Genomic DNA, 22,844 nt, shown 5'->3' with positions numbered 1-22,844 from the left:
CTCCCTTCTCGTTTTAAGAACGGAAAAGGAGGGACTGAGCTTCCCTAGCAGTCCAAATAGGTGTAAAAATCACAAAATACGACAAAAAAAAACACTAACCGAACGACATCAAAAACCTTTAGTACCTAGACATAACAAACTCGTTGCATTTGAATGGAAAAACATTTATTTTTGTAGGGCAAAACGGCAACGATTAACAAGCATGCTTTTATTTGAATTTACAAACTTATCCTAGGATCATTTCACTTCCTCTTTTCCTTTCCTTTCTCTCTACTTTATCTTGTCTGTCTACTTCATGTGTGCGGTATTTATAATTTTAGCTAGCTTTTATGTGTGTGTGTGTGTGTGTCAATTCATTTACGCATGCGCATTTCTACTCACGGTACCGTGGATGTTTTCTGGTGCTCTGCTTTACCGACCTTTCCTGATGTGGCTCGCTGTCGAAATGGTATTGCGGCAACTCCACCAAGTGACCGCGAGGTTCGCGACCCGGCGAACGGTTCGATGATGATTGGTCTTGCTGAGGAACGGTTGCCAACGCGTGTCGTTGGACGCTGCGGATCGCAATGGCGATCGATGGCTGCTACACAATAGCAGACGGATGGCGGGGTTCGGACAATAACGATGGTCGAACAATACAGCGTCTCGTGGAACGCGCCACCGAAGATGGCAACAAAATGGATTCCGTGGGCAGCCGGAATGACTGCCCGGCTATGGACGAAATAATTCGTTTTGAAGGTGGCCGGCGTGGCCAAGACGGACGCAATGGTGACGGTGCAATCCCTTTCCGGTTCACGGACCAAAAGCCGCAACTCGGAGAGTTTTCAACGAAAGCGCGTGGATCGACGAAAACGGTGGCCGAGAGGGTTGGGCGATGCGGTCGATATCCAGAGGTCGGTAGAGGCGTCGGTTCGAATCTCGTTCACAAAAACTGGCAATAAGAAGCCGTCAAACGGCTGTTTGACGCGTATAAGCACACACATTTTGGAACACACATATTTCACAAATTACCTTCTTTTTCTAGGATACTCGCACAAAAATTACTAACGAACCGCACAACACTCTTTAACTGGACTTTAGCCTAACGGAAAGGAATAAACGTAAAATCTAAAACACTAAAGACTTCTAATGTCGTTTAAACATACCACAACAGATTCACGATACTAGAGACTAAAAAACTCGCACTCCCGGATCTTTCCACGGTCTCGGTTGAAATGATCCAGTGTGGTCCCAAATTGCCTCAGATAGGTCGTGAGGTTGTTCGAATCGTGTCCGGGGTTGTTGAACCTTCCCAAAGGCCATCAACCTTCCCGATCTAAATCTTTAGCCATCATAAACCTACGAATGAAACTGCCATCTCATTCCCTCATAACGTATCGGATCTGAAAGGGTTCTCATCCTTCTGAACCCTCTTAAGTCCCACCCCTTGGTTCAGACGGCCGTGGAAGATAACGAAGCGACCTGTGAAGCTTTGGCGGTGTTCATTTTAGATGAACTTGAACGTTCATTCTTTGAATGAACGTTTACGTGGAACATTTAACATATATGCGTTGAGTGAACTTGTCAGGTGTCGAATTGGTATCTATAATGAATAATTTATACACAAAAAGATCTAATGAACATTGAACCATAACTTGAATACAAGATTTACATATTTAGAATAGCCATCATGTTACAATCTGTATCAACGCGACGAAGACCCAGGTCATAATTTTCCCCCACTCTAAATCCCCTAAACATGTTCCGCCTGGGGACTGTAAAATCATCCTCAATGGCACGACTGTGGAATGGGCCAATGAGGCCGACTACCTTGGCTTGACCCTCGACAGCAAGCTTATTTTCAGGTTGAAACTACTGTACCCTTTGATCAACCGTCGGTCGTCATTGTCCCTGAAAAATAAGCTTGCTGTCTACAAGCAAATCATCCTCCCTGTGATCGAATACGGCATGCCGGTCTGGGAGAGCTGCGCTAAAATCCACCACCTCAAACTTCAACGGGTCCAAAACGAATTCCTGAGGATGATCCTCAACACGCCTCCCAGGACAAGAACATCTGAGGTCCAGCGTCTGGCCGGGATAAAAACCTTACATGAACGCTTTGGTGAGTGTAAAGAAAAGTTTAGGGTCCGTTGCTTGCACTCGGACCAAGAAGAGCTTAGGGCGCTAGTTTCAATCTAGGTTATCAAATTTTTATTGTAAATATTAGTGTTCATAGTAGTTAGGTTATCAAATTTCACAAACAAATCGATGCCTCCAAAAGGATAAAATGTAGAAATAGAAGTTAAATTTCATTATATAAAAATAACATTAAAAAACAAAAGAAATGCTGTGTAAAACAAAAAAATTAAAATAAATTAATTTAAAGTTAAAAAAAAAGTTATTGTTTTTCGTAGTAATGCGCTTTTGTCGTCCCTTTAACACCCAAAAGGCCAAGCTCTTTGAGAAAGCGATTTTTGATTTTGAAAAAATCATAACTTTTTTATTTTTTGTCCAATCTTGATGAAATTTTGACACAAGGTCCAATTTTTATTCTAGTTTTGGCTGCACACTGAGTTTTTCGGAATTTCTGGATGGTACCGGAATTATTCCAGATTCCCTTGGGGTATCAGCAAACTGGTGTTTGGGGTATTTCGCCAGTTACTCAACTTTTCTCCATGGAACCCATATCAAACAGTATAAAACAATATTGCCACACTAATAACGAGTCTCATAGCGATTTTTCCGAAAGTAAATCTTCCATACGGACATCCCCAGGAAGCTCCCAAATGTCCCCAGGGAACCTGTAATGGGGACAATTTCGATCTTGCTTCGAAACATGTCGTGCGACGGCTCTTTCTTCACAATTTTTCATGATTATTTTTTTTTCCTGTTCGGGTGTGCCACTGCGACCAATTATTAGATCTATTGTAGCGTTACCCGTATCCTTAGTGCTTAAGTGCATGTCGAATTACTCCAGTGCTATTGAGAAGCAATGCAGTATCGGTTTCGATACAGTTGTTGTTTTGTTTTTCAAGACCATCATGACAAGGTCCCGCTATTTAGACCCTTCATAGAGAGCAATCCCATTGAAGGCGCGCCCCTTATCAATTGGAAATCAATCCTTTCTTGAGAAAACAGAACAGTAATACTGTTTTTGGCCATGCATCGGAGCCCTAGCCACATCCTTGTCTTGCTTCTAGAATATCACCAGTGAAACAATGAAAACACGGTATTTAGCACTGTCTACAAGACCATTTCAAGCAAGAGAATTTGTTCAGTAATAAGAACTTCCGTGTGTTCCTCTCACTACCATTGTTCACCAGTTCAAGAAGAGTTAGTACGTATTTAAACCCCTAACTCGATTTTTTCAGCAGTCAGTTCAGCCTAGGACCGGGTACTGAGGTTTTTTAACTAACTGCTTGAAAAGCTGTTTCCGCTGCATACAGTCTAGCCTCAAACAAGAGGAATTCGAGTCTTTCAACTGTCTGCAAGGTAACATTAATTATGTTTTATTTCTGAGACTGTTGTTGGTAGCGAGGACTAATTACGATGAATCCTTAATTACCACAACTTATTGCCCTAGCTAGAAAAATGGATTCGGTGTCAAAGGACTAATTTGTTAATATTTTTCCAAAAGTTTTCCTAATTCAGGATTTTGATAAACTCCAGTCGTTTTACTTCTCAATATATTATCTAAATTTCAGAAAAATTCTAACTACTATTCTTTGAGTTACATATATAATTGGGCAATGTTTAAGCGGCTGCATATCTAGTATATTTAGAGAATTTTCAGTTCGTTAACCTGCTGTGACCCTTGGATCCTGGAAGGACATTCACGATGGAATCCACTAATGACAACCACAATGAACAGTTTACTCCCCTTGCGTTCTTGTATGCACAAATCTCAATAGATGATCAACATAACTAAAATTAGCTCTGGCTGAGTAAGGCTGGGCCACGATGACCAACCAAATTGAATATTTTCCTCAAAAGTTGGTAAAATATGACAAAAAAGTTCTTGGTGGAGTTCCTGAAGGGATTTCCGGAGGAAACTACGATTTTTTTGACGTTTCATTAGAAATTCCTTTGTAAACCCTATGGAAACTGCGGAAACTCATATAGGCATTTTTTTCAAAAACCATCAAGGTTCTCGTTAAGAAATTCCTTTAGTAAAACCACAGTTGTAAAACTATAGAATATTCTTTTAGGATTTAATTCGGAAATTTATTCAGGAATGAAATAGTTTCCGAAAGAATTCCTTAAACAATTTCCGGAAAAAATGTTGAAAATATCTTCGAAAGGGGTTCAGAAAGGACTCTCTGAGGGAATAGCGAAAAGAAAGTAAAGACATTTCTGTCAAAATTTCAATAAAGACATTTCTGTCAAAATTCTTGAAGGAATTTCCGAAAGAACTTAGTGTAAAAATACTTCGTCCGAGCTTGGCCAACTTCATTATTGATCCCACGACGGACTTCTAACAAATCACACCAAAGAAATAAAAAACCGAACTAGCTTGTTTGCTTGCATGCTGAATGTAGACTCATTTATTCATCATAAGGAACAAAGGTTTGGGCACGCAGGCCTTGCTTATTATGTGCATAGTTATTAGTATTTTGACGTAAACTACGTCTAAGGGGAAGACTCGGATACAGGGTGACAAATGAAAATTTCCAAATTCGAGACCGTCACGAAATCATGTAAGATTTTGAACTTTAATAGCGCCTTTATCTTCCGATGGATTTTTGAGATTTTTATATCAATCGATTCGGAAATTCTCTACCAATTTGTCAATTATATTGAAACTTCGGGTTATGAATGTTAAAATAGGGTATCGGATCATTTTGGCAGCAACCGCTTTTCTTGTCCGCAAGAGTCTCGTTTCCGCCGTCGCCGTTCAGTGCGGTTGGCTTTTGGACTCTCCTTTTTGTGCGGTGTTTCGCACAAAAAGTAGAACAATGGAGCCGGACCAGCGACCGCGGTCGAAACAAATGTAACAAAAATGCGTAATGTAGTGCATGGTGTACACGGATAAAAATATAAAAGCTAAAAAGATTAAAATTTAAGCTAAAACGATATTCGGTCTATCCACTCATTGCTAGGATTATTTTCGATTTAATCTTTTGAAAGATAAATTTGATTTAATCATTGCAAGGCTTTCTTTGTCATGATTTTAAGCAATGGAGCCGGTGTTCATATTGTTTACATCTAAATTAACAAAAAAAACTTTTGAAAATTGCAACTAAGAGTCAACGTCACGACATTGAAAATTAATTTGAAAAAAGACGGGATTTGCATGGGGATAAAAATTGATTATAAAACATAAAAGAACAAGGGCAAAAATGAGTTCCTCAGAGTGGAATTATGATCAAGAGCGGGTAATTAAAGTTCATTTTTAGCAGCATTTCCATGAAATATTTGTAACTTGGGTAGTTGCTTGGGTTGCATATGAAAACACAGGAAAACCTATTGTTTTTGTGGGATTACCAAGGGTAACGACACAAGTTTTTCTGGGCTGAAAAGTATCGATAAACGATAGTAAATCCCACAAGAAATACAACAATACTCGTAGAGGATATGCCGTTTATCTTTTTTCAGGGATATGTTTTCGCCATAGAAAAATTTATATCGTTCCCCTTGGAGCATTCATCGGTTCGGCGCAAGTCGGGAACAAAATCAATAAAAAAAGAGTTTCTTTTTGTATTGCACGGTTCAGTTTTGCGTAATCTTTTCGCTGGCTGCGCAAAGCCGGACTAGTCGAGCAAGAACTGGAAGCTGGAAGCTGGAAACTGGAAGCTGGAACAACCTGAAAAAATATGAAATATGGCTGCGATTCTACCTACCTTGCTGAGCGATAAAAGTAAAATGAATGTTTTTCTCAAGTCTCAAGAGTAGTAGAGCTAGCTTGTTAAGCATTTGAAACTTTATTTTTTGGAAAATCGTTGCAATGCTTAAAAAGCATGTTAAGCTACATTTATTTATAATCCTTGTGACAATTATAATTGGAAAATGCTTTAGAAGGAATAAACAGTAAGCTAACAAGCTTTTTTCATTTTATCCGTGTATAAAAGGGGTCCAGATAGGGGCATGTTTGTGCAGGCATGAGACGATCAATTCTCGCGTGATTTTTGAAAACGTCGTAAGTCCAAATGAGAGACTCTCTTTCATTAGGCTCTCTTTCGCTAATCTCTAGGCTATTTTAAAATTTGTTGCAATATTTTCACCTCAGCACACTAGAGAAAGCAATTTTTTCAGATCGGTGCTGGAAAATCCAATGTAAATGTTAGTATTGCTTTGTAATAATCGAGAGAAAGTAAACAAAGAGAGCCTCTCTTTTGGACTTACGACGTTTTCAAAAATCACGCGAGAATTGTTATCGATGCCAATGCCCTTGCTAGTAATGCAATCAATTTATATTAAAAACGACTTTGGAAAATGCATTTTTGCAAACTGAAAACTAATAAAGGCCGTTACACATATTTATTAAAAATTATGGTCTCCGCAAAGTCAAGGGGAGGTAATCTTCTTCTTCTTCTTCTTCTATTGCATCGAGCGGCATGAAAATTTGAATGCAGAGGTTTTGGGGCCAGGGAAGGTTCTTAAGATGGTTAGAGACCCCTCTCCTATTTGAAACCTGGCTCATATACAAATAAAACACCAATTTCATCATAACTCGAGATCAAGCAAATGGAAACAAATTTGGCGTGTGGAGGTTTTGGAAGAGAAGACATGTTTCTGTGGTGATTTGCAACGCCTCCTAATTCTGGAAAGGGGGGCTCCCATACAAATGAAACAAAAATTTCTGCATAACTCAAGAATTAATCAGAGAATAAATCAATTTTAGGCGAAGCAAAGTTCGACAGGTCTGCTAGTAAAAAAAAACATTCAAATGAAAAAAAAATAAAATTAAAAAAAACTTCTCGGATTTGTTAAAGAATGTTTAGAAAGTTCTCAAAATATACCGGAAATTTTTTGTTGCCCCTTTCGTTGTTATTTTTAAGCAAAATGACAATTTGGGTGAGACACATTTAAAAAAAATATTCATATCGGCCTAATAATATTTTGTCCAATAAAATGCGTGCCTGAATCAGAAGGATTTAACTTTGATTCAGGAAGTGTGAATGTACTTAAGATATTTTTATAATACGTGGGTGCAATAATGCGGTACTTATTGTACACGACAAAAGCTTCGGAACGCATACGTTCTTGAAACAGGCTATATGAGATACAATAGAGCTATCACCTTCTTGCTCCCTGATTCAAAAGTCTTGCAATGATATTAATAAAATGTTTGCACGAATACTTCATCCATAATGACACACAGAAAAAAATAATGAAAAGTAATCGACGCGTAAATAATAAAGACGTGGAAAATTACACTATTCTGGGCGTACATGGATCTTTTCCAACAAGATTGACCTAAATGTATGCAATTCACTTAGCATTATGACACTTATTCGTATAAAAAGTGACATAATGCAATACAAATTGCATACATTCAGGTGATAATATCGTTTAAATTTACGCTCTTTTTGGCATTCCCTTTATGTGCATTACTATCGTGTAAATTTCAACAACTTTTTATATCTGTGCACTCAGTTGGTAGAATCATACTCAAATCTGAATCATCGAGGTTTCATGCACGAGCTAACTCGCCTGCGATTCTGTAGGGGAAGCATCGCGCTTGAGTTTCTCGGACAGAATCGCATCGCTTCGCTCACTCACCGAAAAATGATTTCGTTCTAAAAAGCGTCAAAACGCAATCGAGACGTATGTTTTGTTTATATATAATTATTAGCCATTGTTTTAGACAAAAAATAGTTAATTCAATGCATTCAACAATGAAGAACACGTAAATATCATGCAATGATGCAAATTGCGATTCAAATCATGAGCAAATCTCTCGGACATAATTCTGATGGGATTTGACTCACGCATGGTTTGAATCGCCGATGAGATTTGAGATTTTGAGATTTTACCAACACTGCCAGACAGTAGGAGTTAGAATGTAATAACGCACACACTATCTTTTCCCGTCCGCAACGTTTACTACTCACGCGCACCACAACCAAATTAATTGGGTTTTGGTACATGATTGACATTTTATGATTTCTAGTGATGCACGAAAAACAAGATATGCCTATGATTGGAATGTTTCTGAATAATAAATGTTGCAAACGGAAAACAGAATGCTTCCCTAGGGCTTCTTCTATTGAAATATTTCATCAAATGCTTCAAAACCCAAATGTAGGCAATTCGGATCCAAGAAAGGCATCATTACCACTAAGGACTAAATTTGGGTTTTCATAGTAAATTTTTTAAATAATTGACGTATCCAACAATTTTCATATCTTAAGATACGCTACTTTTCTTCGAAACCAGTGACATAAGTAATCAAATGAATTTTCTAAAAATATTCATGCATGATGGCACTACAATCCTCAATAAACAAAACTGCCTTATACGTAGTTTACGTTGGGCGGTTGTGTCTTGTACATAACACTTCTGATTTTTTTTTTGTAGCACCGACTTCAAAAATAGTTTACATTAGGGAACCGAAGGAATTCCCGCAGAAAAATCAGAAAGAATCTTTTCAGTAAATTTCGAAAAAATGTTCTAGGAAATTCCTAGAAAAAAAATCCGAATGGTTCCCAAAAGCAATTTCGGAAGAAATTTCTTTGAATGAATTGCTGAAGTTTTCTGGAAAATCAAAAGAAATTGAGAATATTGTGACGGAATTACTAAGGGAAATGTCCAAGAACTTCTTCCTAAAGTTACCAAAGAGTTTTAAAAGGATTACCAGTATAAATTCCCAAGGAATTACTTAAGGTAGTTCTGAAAGAATTCCTATGGGAATTTAAGGACAAGTTGTGAAAGTATTTGCTAAGGAACCCCTAAAGGAATTTCTAAAAAAATTCCAACGTTTTTTTTTTCTAAAAAAAATCTGAAGGAATTCCTAAAATAATCCTCCATATTAATTTCCGAAGAAATTCCTAAGCAAACTTTCAAAGACTATACATATTTCTGAAGGAATCTATAAATGAATTTCTGAAGGAATTTTTAGAGGAATTCTAAAATATTTTTCGTCGATATTTCAAAAGGAATTTGCGAATGATTTTCGGAAGATATATCCGGAAGAATTTCTAAGGGAATTACGAAAGAATTCCTAAAGGATTTTATGAAGCAACTCCTAAAGCAATTTCCTACGAAATTTCCAAAAGAACGAACCTTAACGAATTTCCTAAGGTTTTTTTAAACAAAGGAATACGTGGAGGAAATTCTCACGTCATTCCTGAGGTATATTTTAAGGAATATCCGAAAGAATTTCCGAAGAACTTTCTGGAACTCGTTTTTGTAGAACTTTTTGAGGCAATTTTCTAGGGAATTCCTTAACGAATCTTCAAAGGAATCTCTGGAGGAAATTGCGAATAAATTACTGGGAAAAATTCCAAAGGAATTCTTGAAGAAACCTAGGAATTACATCAGAAATACCAGTAGGCATTTTCTCTGAAATTCTATTAGGAATTTTTTCGTAATTTCCTTTGAGAATTCCTTCGGGAATTCTGTCATAAAATCCTTCAAAAATACCTTTATGGATTCCTCTGGAAATTCATTTAGGCATTCTTTAGGGAAGTATTTCACCTTCAAAAACTCTTTTAAAAGTTTTTTTAGGAATTATTTTCGAAAATCCATTCAGGTTCTCTTTAGGGAATGCCTTCGAATAATGATTTGGAAATTCCTGCACTAAACCCTACAAAAATTTCTTCAAAATCGCCTACTAAAATTTATTTGGGAACTCCTCCAGAATTCCATTTTTTAAATAATCAAAAAAATACCGCCCGGAATTCCATCGGATATTCTTCCAGGGACTTCTTTAAAAGATTATTCGAAAAACCTTCGATATTTCCTTCGGAGATTTCTCCAGTTTTTTTTTCGAAAGATCTTCCAGGAAATCCTTAGAAATTTATTGAAAATGAGGTTGTTTGCAATGTAGTTACTTATTGAATTTTCGAAACAAAAAATCCTAAAATAAACAACAAACACTAAAAGACTTTCGGAAAGATGAAGGCATTTTCAAATAAATTCCTGCAGGAAGTTCTGGAAGAATTCCCGGAGAATGTTTTAAAGGAATTGCTGGAAGAAGTTCTGAAAAAATTTCTTGTGCAAATTTTGAATGAATTTCTTATGGATATTTAGAAGAATTCTTTCCAGCGATTCATGAAAAAATTGCCGAAACAATTTCAAAAGGAAAAATTTTTAACACAATTCTCAAAAAAAAAATACGTAGACATCCTCAATGAATGGAATTTTTTGAGGAATTCCTTAAGAAATTTCCACAGGAATTGCTAAAGAAACTTCCAAAGGAATTCCTCAAGGAGTCTCCGAAGGAGAATGTAAGAATTCGTTGAACAAAATCCAAAAGCATTCCTTAAGCAATTTCCGAAAAAAAAGTCGTAAAGGATTTTCTGAAGAATTCCTTAATGAAAATTCTTAAGGAATTTTCGGAGAAATTTTGTAAGGGATCTCCGAAGTAATACTCAAATTCCTAATTCCTAAATAATCTTTTAAGGTTAAAAAAAATAAAAACTTTCGGTGGAATATCTGGAGGAATTATCAAATAAATTTTTTGATTTATTTCCAAACTAATTTCTGGAGTATTTTTGAAGGAATTCATAAATGAATGTTTGAACGATACTTCTTTGAATATTCTCAGAAATTCCAGGAATTTTACAATAAGGCTTTTACAATACAGTATTAAATAATTTACTGACAACACAATAAAATTACATTTTCGTGATGTTTTAAAATACCTGACTTTTAACTAAATAATTTGAATAAATACTATGCAGCGAGGCGACAACGCTTTATTTCTGGGTTACAATGGCTGTGAATAAGAAAATAAGAAGCGTTTTTAACTGAGGCTCGTAATATTTGCTCAGCAATATTTGATTTGCTGATGCTCAGCAAGTGGTTTTGTCAGTTATATTCAAAAATTTATTTTAAAACATAAATTACTTACTCGGGAGTCGGAATAAAAAAATCGGTAAAGCATTCGCAGTTGGGATTTAATTATTTTGCTAAATCAGTTTATCTTATAAGCCAACTGGAACTAGGAAGTAGTACAAATCTAAACACAAAGAAAACTGATCAAATAAATTGATTTAAATAAATAAAAAAAATCGCAAAATAACTAATGTGCAACTTAACTTGAAATTTCTAAACTGCAATAATTTACCTGCACCAATGCCAGATGCTTTAAGAACGGGGACGATTTAGGCATGCATCTAGGCCCCACAAAAGCATATGAACCACAACAAACCCATTTTGCGAGTCACCTACAAATTTAGGTACCCGACTGAATGAGGCCTTGGTTTAATGCATTCCAAAGATCAGTTTAACAATTTATGTATTATTATACTATATAAAGCCTCATTCAAATTCACAAACTAATCAATCAACTTATTAATTAACCAAGACAATGTATGTCACTACACCAACTTAGAGACACCATCGTTTGAATTGAATTTTGACGAGATCCACCTTAACAACATGTATGAACTGTCAAAAAGACTAGTTCCAATAAATTCCACCACGCTTTATTTTCGCAGATACGTATTTCGCCTTCAATTATTAGGCCGTTTTCATTGTCTCGTGCTTGACTCGACTCGACTTAAGTTAATTGATTTTTTTATTGCGATTAGTCATCGGCGTGGTAAAATTATATCGGTGGCGCGCCAACCCAAAATCGTCTGCGGCGGCGGCGCGAGTAAAACCACCGGCGGTGGCGGCGGCGTAGCGCGGCGGCGCACAGGTCTGGTCTGTGGTCACTTTGGCCACTCTTGTGACGCCCGGAATGCCCCCAGGGAACCTGTAAAGGGGACAATTTCGATTTTGCTCGAAATACGAGATGTGGAGAAGTGACTGTATCACCTAAATTTTCTTTGATTTTTTTTGTGAATTTTAGGTCATTGTTTCATCGTCGCTTAAGGTCTTGAGCGACTAAAACCAAAACGTGATATAAAAAAACTGGTCATTGTTGCTTAGTGTAGGGTTTTATGATGGTGCTATGACGTCATAGTGCATGACGTGCACTAAGACAAGGGAACGCAATGAGAATAGATAGAAGGTGAGGAAGAAGACCAAATGCAAGCGTATTAGTGGATGAGGAAAAATGTAAATAGCAAATGGTGACGTACATATTTGCACGGCTTCTTATGGGAGCTAGTTCGAATGTAGTAGTGAAAGCTTTTTCGCTATACACGAAAGGCACGCACACAATATATGGATATCCATACCTTAGGATTTATTGTCATTGAAGGGAACGGAGAGAAAAGGGAGGCCTCTGAGGAAGAGCTTGGGGGAGAGAGACGTTCGGACAGGAGGAGGGCGGATGTGTAAAAGAATCCGGATTCATGGCGGTTGCCAAGTTGCGGGCCGGGAGGATTACGACGAGGGCCCAGGACACTACAAATGGCGATGAGGATAAAAGCGTGAGTAGTAAGTGTAAATATGCATTTCCGATTTTCTTTCAATTGAAAAAATCGAAAGAAATATAAACAAGGAGGAGAAGGATTCTGCATGTCGCAGAGATGCACTGTGTGCCAACTGAATGCCCTGTTGAAAACAAAGAAATGCGAACGTAACGAGTATGGGTCCTACTGGGAATTTTATATGCACTGATAAAAAACCTGTGTTCGATTTTGTGTTTATTTGGTGATTTTTTTGGACTGATTTGGAAATCAGTTGGTTGAGTAGATTTCTGATTTAGGAATCAGTAAAACTGGTGCGACATATGATATATGATATGATACATATGATATGAGGTTGAGAAAGGATTGCTGATCTGAAAGTCGATTGGTGCTAGCTGATTCAGTGTTCAGGGTATATTGCTCTATGTCTAATATTCACCGCGGGAAACGCTAGTATCATTTTATATACTAAATGATAATAACACTTATTATCATTTAGTATATTGAGTGTTTCTAGCGTTTCACGCTGTTTATATTAGACATAGAGCAATGTACCCTTAGACAAGTTGTAGAGGGGAATCAGCGCTATAAATCCGCCATACAACACTTTTCGGAATTCCGCCTCTGGAACGAGTTATTGGCTGAATACTAAATGATAATGAAATAATAAGTTCAATCCCTGATTACGACGAGGGCCCACACACTTAACTTATTTTACAGTATTCGGTAAATTTTATCGAAATCTCAACAGCAGAACTGTTCGGTAATTATTTTACAGATTTTTTTGTAATTTTGTCCATTGTTCAAATGTCAAAATCACCGAAAATCAGTTAAATTATTTACCGAACAGTTCTGCTGTTGAGATTTCGGTAAAATTTTACCGAATTCGGCGATTTATTTTAAGTGTGAGGACACTACACTTGGCTAGCTTAGCTTGATTGGCCGAGAAACAACAAATATGCACTGCTCTCCAGTTGAAAAGCATTCTTGGGATTGGAAAACTATTCTCACTGTACATGCTTCGGAGTTTCATTATTTCAAGATCAATAACGATGCCGGCCACGTCCTTACAGTCAATTTAGGACTAGGAGAGGAAAATTAGTTCGACACTCATTGCTACAAGAGACCGAGAAATGATCTGCATCACCGTGAGCCCGACGGGAAAGGGATAGTTGGTTAGTTCAGAAGGTAATTCATGGGAAGTCTTCTCTGTAAGCGACTAAATATTTATTCTGAGCGAGGTTATTTTCAAGGCACGAAGAAGACATCCGAGTTTCACATCAATCCAACGCTTCGTTTAACAAGCTTCTAGAACACGACCGATCCCGCTCTAATAAATTGCCTTCTCTTCGATACAGAAATTAGTTTTTCCATTTCGCGTTCTCCCAGAACAACTGATGTGCCCAGCACCAACACGATCGATCCCCCACCAACTAATTTTATGCTCTTCGATGCAGAAATTAATTTTATCACTTCACGTTCTCCCGCAGGCCTGGTAGCGAGTCACTTTTTTTGAGATTATTTACCATATATTCTCGTACTGCATGTTAGAGCAGCTCTCAAATGTTGATCAATAACGGAATCGACCAAGTCATTACAGTCATGATTGCAGCTGGGAAAGCACATTCCCATCATATGTGTAGTTATTGTTGCTACTAGAGACCGAGGAAACCTCTGCATCCCCACAATTACCAAGGGAAGAAAGTTGTGTTAGTTGGGTGGAGTTACTAGAAACATAGATTGGGAGTGCGGATAATTTTATACACAACAGTATTAGCATTTCCTTATCTGAGCTTTTAGAATAGATTCATGATTATAGTTATTTGTTTATTACAGGGAAATTCGCTGCCATATAGTAAATTTTAACGACATAAATGGCTCAAATAAACCGTTCATAAGCTATTCAAAAACTTAAGCAAAATACTCATTTGACCATATCCTGCTCATCAAGCACTATCGATTCTTCCACGGTCATCGACATCAAACCATGTTCAGATTGATTTTCACAGAAGGAATTGGTGGTGGGGATTCTCATCGATTTGTTTTCGGCGAAAAATGACAAAACAAAACTTTGCCAGACTGTCCGGACGTTTCGGTCGATTTACTGGCCTTCGATCATCTTCTGCTTAGTGTTCGCATATATTGTTTAATATATTGTTAAAAAGCACATTGAATTTTACAAAATAATAACATACAATCTTTCAGTCACTTATTTTCTAACAGACAGCCATTACTATATATAATATATTGTAAACATCAGAAGGAATTGGAGGGAAAACTCCAAGGAATTCCTGTTGTAATTGCCGAAGAAATTACTGAATGGGGACATTTGCAAAGTTTAGAAAATTTCCCATTATGGTAATCCAAATAGCTCCCCATAAATCAGAATTTGAAATAATCAGAATTTTTTATGAAATCCATGTTTCTTTATTTGCAAACTCACATTCAGATACATTCATTGTACACCCAAAACAATTCTGTGTGACATTCTTTGTATTAAGCATTTTGTATCAAATCTCGCATTCAAACCGATCAGAGAATGTCATACTTGTTAATACATCTCATTGCATTAAGTCGGTTTATTTGGTTTCGATCAATACATCCAAACGAATCTAGTTGGCTCCTCCTAGAACAAGTATATGAATCGTGTACAGCAATATGACTTTAACCCACACAGTCTTCCTGATTCCATTTAGCTTGATAACGGAAAAGGACACAAATATGCATGATGCTTATTCCATACTCGTATCATTCATTGCTATCCCTGTTACCCTTCCACTTGTCACATCCGCATAGCATGAAACGTGGATTATGATTGCCTTTGGGCACGTCGTTCCTCATCTGGTAAATAGTCCAGATGGTTGGCGCGTCAGTCAAGATGTGCTAATGGTGGAGGGTCCGGGTTTGATTCCCGTCTTTGACCGAATTTTTTTGTATGGTTGCTGAGGTTGTCGAAGTATACAGCATTGCACTCCTCGATGGGGGAGTGTAAAATTAGATTCAATGTAGACACTAACACATAACCAGTTCTTATTTTCTCGTGGCCGGAGACCTAATGCAAGGGCCTGCCGTTTACTTAATACAATCTGAGCATTTGTCGCAAATTATGGCAAACTGTACACGAAACTAATGCGAGATTGCAATAAAATGTTGCAATCTCTGGTTGGGTGTATGGACTATTAATTTTCGATTGAATATGGATCATTGAATATTTATAAACATTCCATAAATTATGAATAACATTATTTCAGGCATTGCAATATCATCTGAGCACAGGATATCATCTTTGCTGGTGCAAAGATATTATCCCTAATCAAAGAGCACTCTGGAAAGATATTATCATTTGAGCATTTGATGATGATCCTGATAGCGAGCGCGGTTCGGGGTTTGTTCACGTTGCGAGGGCGTTGCTACAACAAAAGCAGTGAAAAAACTTTTCTCCATGGCGAACATTGCACTTTGTTTACTGAGCAGATAGATAACTAAGATCGATATCCCAGCATATCATCAGTATCTTTGCTCAGAAGATCGAATGATGGGATAACTTGCAATGCCTGAATTATTTTGAATGAACAAACTGAGAAATGACAGAATCCGATTTACAACGGTGATTAAATTTAAGTAAGGCTAACTATTTATGTTTTTTTTTCTACACACAGTAATCATTCTCATTGGCATTAAATCAAATCGTACAGTCAACAGTTGAAAAGGTTCGCATTTTCTATTTGACAACTCGTTGAAATTGTTTAAAGAAATTATATGTACTTCACTTTTTCTTTCAATACACCGGAACAAGTCTTGCGCTATGCATCAGCTTTCACGTTTCCTCCCCGGCTCCCCCTCATTCAACAAAACCGAAACGATCATACGAATTGAACGTTCACCAGCGTAGCGCAGGGCACTCTGAGTGTAGAGATCACTTTTGCACGTACGAAACCACCACCACTGAACCGTCGCTATCGGCGGCGTTGCGCAGTTTCACAACCGAAAAAAAGGCAATTCCTTTTTCCGCCGCATCAAACGAGGTCAATCGAAACTATTTCCCGCACGCTGCGCGATGTTTTGCCACCTGCGCCCCCTTCCGTGCTTCGGTTCACTCGCCGTTCGATAACTCGTTCCGATCGTGTTCAACACAACTCGCCGTGATCACGCTCACACGTTGGTCTTGCTCATTAACATCCACTCATTGAAGTATTTGATAAAAAAAATCTTTTTGTTTAGAAAAATAGAAGCTATTTAGCAAAGCACTAACCAATCAGGATGACGAAGAAGACGTTGGAGAACTTGAAGATCCGAATCAACACACTTGAAACACGCGCGCACCGAGACGATAGCCTTTAAGACGAACCAACTGGCCATGCGACCAGTTCCACCGGACAGAAAGGAAAAGGAACCACTACTCAACAATCACAAGGCAGCATAGAAGAAAAAAAACTTGAATGAACCGACTTAACCAAGCTGGCTGAACTCTTGGGAACGCGAGAAAACCGTGGTACCGGCCGAGACGAATGCTGAGCCAAGACTGAACCACACTGAACTTGGCTGACGCGATCGCAGTCCGCGGAGCTCCCCGTGCTGCTCGGTTCGGTTCGGATGCAAGAAATCCGGCTTGGTGCTACTCGGCATCTTTGCTTGCATTTGCCGTCTCGGCTGCAGCATCTAGGATTTCTAGGATTTCTACTTTTTGATCTCCAGTGGGAAAGGTATTCAAATTTTTATGAATGTGAATATGAATAATTAAATAAGGTCGGTCCAAGTCAAAGTCAAGGATTTCATCCGTTGTCATTTCTGTTGAATTGAACTCAGATGTTTAACTCACGTGCCTCACAGCAGAACTTCAACTTATCTCAGAATATAAAAGAAAAATTCAATCTCGCCATAGGCGAATTAATCTGCTTTTTTTACGGATGGATTTTCGATCGAAGGATGCTGGTTGATGGTATCCATGGTATCGGTTTTGCGAGTAAGCAACACTTCGAAAGACTCATCGAAGTGGTTTATGCGAGGCTGACATTGTGACACCGGGCGTCCGCTCAACGGCCCACTCTTCACTTTGGATTCATTCGTACCTACCGTGGGACTGAGGTGATGTTGCTACAAGCCACATCTACCGATAAGGAAACTGAAATCATTCTTAGTGGTTGAAAAACCAGTATCGACATAAAAATAGCTTAAGAAATAGTACTCGCTAGCTGTATTGTCGTCTTTCAGGTCATTTAGCATTTATTCATCACGAAATCTTATAACTAAGTTGATATTCAATCTACTGTATATCATGTATGCCCCTAAGAAGTTAAAAATTAAAAGACGAAATTGGAAGTCATATTCAGCATGATCTGCTTTGTAGACAACGCGTCTGAGAGAAGTATTTCTTTCAAACACGATATGGATCACAAGTGCTTAACTACCAACAAATGCTTTAAAAACAGATGTTATGGAGAGTTTTTTTTTAGAAATAAATAATCGTTTGATCAACAATAGCTTGATTAAATTCAATACCCATGACATTAAATAATTCAATATCATTGACGTTGATCTTGAAACACGGAAGTTATTCAATTATCAAATTATATGACAGCAAACTAAAAATTTAGCACATTTGATTTAGCATTACTGTGCGAAGTTGGTGGTGATCTACCGCATGGTTTTAATTCAGAAAGAAATGGCAAATTTCTCTTTTCGTCACTTTTTATTCTCACTATGATGATGACAGCAAATGGTGGGGATATGCGAATAGAGGTATTAAATTAATGAGAAAGATTGCCGCTGTTGTTACTGTGGTGGAAAATATTTTGCTTCCTGGAATACTGCCCTTCTACGCATAATTGTCCCATGTTAGTTTTTGTGGATTCTGACTTTTTATTACAGGCGTTGATGCATAATTCGGAAGTTCGTAAAATTTGTTTGTCCTATTGTTGCTATACACGCTATGAATAAATTCATCAATTTTTCCAAGTTCGTTTATTTGGTAAAGTCAGGCATGAGCGTAGCCAGGATTTCGAGTATGGGTGGGAAGGGGGTTGGAGTTAACTTTTTTTAGGTCTTCTGAATCGTAGTTTGATAGTAGTTTTATAAAAAAAAACACATGAATATTAGTTCTTGGCACAATTTTCTGCTAAGTTCCAAAAACTTCCTAAATTAACTTCAAGATTTCCACTGGGAGATCATCCAGGAGTTTCTCCGGAAATTTCTCCGGGATTTTTTCCAGGAATTCCTCCAAGAATTCCTCCAGTATTTCCTCCGAGAATTATTCTATTTGCAGTTCCTATGGGGGTTCCTCTGAAAATTCTTCCGGGAATTTCTTCAGAACTTCCTCCGGGAATTCATTCAGGCTTTCTGGAATTCATTTAGACTTCTTCAGGAATTTATATGAAAATTCTTCCAGAAGCTTCTCCGAGATTTTCTCTGGGACTTCCCCAGGAAATTCTCCGGGAGGTCCTCTGATGAGGTTCATGGTCCAGCTACATACCCCTAAAAAGGTTTGTGCTAGACGAGATTTATCTATAAGATGAATTCTCCAAGATTTTTTTCCGATAATTCATCTGGTAGTTCCACTGGCAGTTCCTCCGGGGGCTCCTCTGAAAGTTCTCCCGAGAGTCCCTTCAAAAATTCCTCCGGCAGTTCCTTCGAGAATTCCTCAGAGAGCTCCTCCGAAATTAATCCAAAGTTTCTTTGGGAATTCCTCCGGGAGTTCCTCCTGGTGCTCCTCTGCCAGTTCGTCTTTCAGGAAATCATTTAGGCTTTCTTCAGTTTCCGATAGTTTCTCTGGGAGTTCCTCCGGGATGTCCTCTAGGAATTCTTCCAGGAGTAAAAATTCCTCAGGGAGTTCATGCGGGAGTTTCACCTTCAGTTCCTCCGGGTGTTCCTCTGAGGAGGAATTCCCGGGGGAATTCCCAGAGTAATTTCCGGAGGCACTCCTGGAGGAATTCCCGGAGAAATTCTCAGAGGAATTCCCGGAGGAACTGTGGAACTTTTGGAGGAATTACTTGAAGAACTACAGGATGATCTTCCCGAGTGAACGTCAGATGCAGTAAATTTGACCACAACTTCCTTTTTTGGCTCTATAAGTCCAACAAAATTTTGCTTTTTTAGTCTCAATTCATATCATTTCGGTAGATTTGTATGCAGGGATTATGTCAGAACCAAAAATCATGGTGACACTTGTTCCAGAAATGGCCAACAACGGGGTTTCTTCGAACTGACCTTCGGGAACCGGCCCAGAATGGACAGTTCAATATTTTTGCTCCATACTAGCAATATAGGTATCAAACTTCAATGAGATACACTTTACTAAGGTGGCGCAGATCAGCGCTGCGTGCCACTAGTCGTCTCTTTTATTCTCCCGCTGATCTTATGTAACGCAAATAGTGACGTCACTACTTGCGTTGCATAAGATCAGCGGGAGAGTGGAAGAGACGACTAATGGCACGCAGCGCTGATCTGCGCCACCTTAGTAAAGTCTAGCTCCTTGATCAAACTTCAGCATTTGGAAGACTAGTGGAATTATGACATCCAGATATGATGTTGGATGGATGAATTCCCGGGGGGTTTGTTCTGTAGAAATTCCTGGAAGAACTCTTGGTAGATATCCTGGAGTAAATTCCGAGTGAAGTCCGGAAAGAATTCCAAGACGATTCCGTGGAAAAATTCCTGGAGAAATTCCTGAAGGAATTCCTGATGGAATTCCTGGAGAAGTACCTGCAGGAATTCCCGAAAAAATACCCGGAAGAATTTCCGGGGAAATACGACGAATTCCTGGAGAAATTCCTAAAAATAATTCTAGAGGGGATAATTCTTGGGGCCCTCCTTAGCCGTGCGGTAAGACGCGTGGCTACAAAGCAAGACCATGCTGAGGGTGGCTGGGTTCGATTCCCGGTGCCGGTCTAGGCAATTTTCGGATTGGAAATTGTCTCGACTTTCCTGGGCATAAAAGTATCATCATGCTAGCCTCATGATATACGAATGCAAAAATGGTAACCTGGCTTAGAAACCTCGCAGTTAATAACTGTGGAAGTGCTTAATGAACACTAAGCTACGTGGTGGCTCTGTCGCAGTGTGGGTATGTAATGCCAATAAGAAGAATGAGAAGAAGAAGAATGATGCCGGCCACGTCCTTACAATCAACTTAGGACTAGGAGAGGAAAATTAGTTCGACACTCATTGGTACAAGAGACCGAGGAATCCTCTGCATCTCCGTGAGCGCCACGGGAAAGGGATAGTTGGTTAGTTGAGAAGGTAATTTATGGGATGTCTCCTTTGTAAATGACTAAATATTTATTCTGAGCGAGGTTATTTTCAAGACACGAAGAAGCAAACCGTGTTTCAAATCAATCAAACGCACATGGTAAGGGTAGAAGTAAAGGTAAGCTGCGAGGCGGCTCTATCCCCAGTGGGGGGATGTAATGCCAATAAGAAGAAGAAGAAGAATTCTTGAAAGATATTCTGAAGTAATTGCGAAAAGAATTCCAGAATGAAATCCTTCATTTTCAATTATTTAGTTTACATCTAAACAGATAACACTAAATCAACTATCAACTCAACTTCTAGCGCAATGTTGAACAATAGGCACGAAACTCCATCAAGTCTTAGTCTCCGGTGCGATTCGGACGAACTAGAGTGTTTGCCCGAAATCTTCACACAGTTTTGCACACCATCCACCGTTGCTTTGATCAGTCTGGCAAGTTTCCCAGGGAAGCTGTTCTCGTGCACAGCCTTATGTGCCGACACCTTCCTAAAACAATTTTAAATACTGATGGCAGTGAGATATTGTAAAAACAAGGCCGAATATATTCAATTACTCAACGCAAAGTAATTTAAGCAATCAACATAAATTAAAAATGTTGCATGTAGGAATTGTTGGGTTAATTTACTTTTCATCAATTTAAAAGTTATGTGAAATATCGCATACCCTTATCACGGTTTGGTGAAACCGTCGAAAACACCTTAGTCAGATTTACTTAACTGGAGCGCGGTGGATTGACATGTTCAAACGTGCTCACATATTGGACAGTGTACGATATAGCGGTACATAGCCGCGATCGTCATTGATGATGATGCATTGGCGCATATGTATAGGACACTAAGGAAAGAATTTGTTTGGGTGAGGAGCGCGGAATAATAACTTAGCCAAAATGATAGAGACAATAAGAGTCTTCATTGAATCTACATACACGTATACAGGTGTATTGATATAAAGGGGTTTGTTGCCCAGTATAAAAAACAGAGAGAACATGATTTTGTTCTTACCAATATGAACTTGAAAGGAAATATTGATATTGGGATCTGAGTGGTTCGGAAAAGGAAGAGCCGACCCGAAGGGGTAATGATTCTTTAGGGAAAGGGGAATTTAATTCAAAGCCCAGTTGAAAGAAATAGAAAACAATTGATTGATTGATTTTTAAAAGTGTGTGTGTGTGTGCGTCATCCTCTATCCCTCACCCAACTGGGGGTGTTGATCAAGTAGTACTACGAATAATTTGATCAAATCTCATGCTCCGTAATGGTGCCCTTTTTGTTACGAATACTAGTACCACAAAAAGGATTCACTTCTGAAGCAAGAGAGGTTTCTTCAGGGAGTGTGGGGAATGGGATGTACTAATTATTCATAACAGGTACAGCAAAACTTCACAAGGACGCCCTTATTTGTAGTAACTACTCAGGGAGTAGAAGGTCGAGAAGAGCCACCGTTGCAAACTAAAGCTTGAACCGGATACCTGGGACTCCCACAATATCCGCGGCAATAGCAGCAAACGATGCCCTGTGCGTATTTAGTGTAACATTCAATGAACATAGTATTCTGAAGCACTAAGAAAGAGAACTGGAACATGCTCACCAACTTATTTCGTCCAGTGTTTTGCATTTTCCTCCTTTGATTCCATTGAAAACGTCATCACAATGCCCATCTATGGTCGATTGTGAGGCTGCGTTTGTTTACGCTGGGTTAGCAGCTGTGGTAGTTTTGGTAGCTGATAGTGCTGCCTTCAAATAGGATCAACTGCCTCCATAGTATTGACAATTTGAATTTGAAATTGAATTCTTGAATTCTGAAAATATTTTTTTCAAAAGTAGGGAGGCAGTATCAAACATTACAACATAATAACATGAGTGTTATTGATTGGAAATCATATACATTTTTAATACATGGAATACGTATATTTATAAAAAAAAAGCTGTCGTTTAACAGGAAAGTAGTGATGTGGAATCAATCATTATCAGAATATACCATTAGTGCATTTAGCTGGAGATCTTTTACCTTGGCCATATGTAATGCCTGCAATCGCAGATTTGTCCCATTCTTACTGGGTTTTCTATTCATATGGAACAGATATGCGATAACAGGCAGTGTACCCCTAGGGGTGGTCAAGAAACATGAGTGAGTAATTAGTGATTTTATAGCAA

At 38.4% G+C, this 22,844-nt stretch overlaps 1 protein-coding gene across 3 annotated transcripts in view; it reads right to left on the bottom strand.

Annotated features, from left to right (window-relative positions):
• LOC134210603 (probable cytochrome P450 301a1, mitochondrial) overlaps nucleotides 1-16,964 on the bottom strand; it is a 92,516-nt gene extending 75,552 nt beyond the window's left edge. The window contains exon 1 of one of the 3 annotated variants that reach the window (XM_062686722.1): nucleotides 16,699-16,964. The gene's annotated coding sequence lies outside the window, so the exon portion shown is untranslated. Of the gene's footprint in view, nucleotides 1-16,211; nucleotides 16,644-16,698 lie in introns of those variants that run through there. The other 2 variants (XM_062686724.1, XM_062686723.1) reach the window with 2 other exon arrangements.
• Between the last annotated feature and the right edge of the window lie 5,880 nt (nucleotides 16,965-22,844).

The sequence above is a fragment of the Armigeres subalbatus genome, chromosome 2 (genome assembly GCF_024139115.2).
Source record: "Armigeres subalbatus isolate Guangzhou_Male chromosome 2, GZ_Asu_2, whole genome shotgun sequence".
Lineage (NCBI taxonomy): Eukaryota > Metazoa > Arthropoda > Insecta > Diptera > Culicidae > Armigeres > Armigeres subalbatus.
This window is presented reverse-complemented; position numbering and strand designations above follow the sequence as displayed.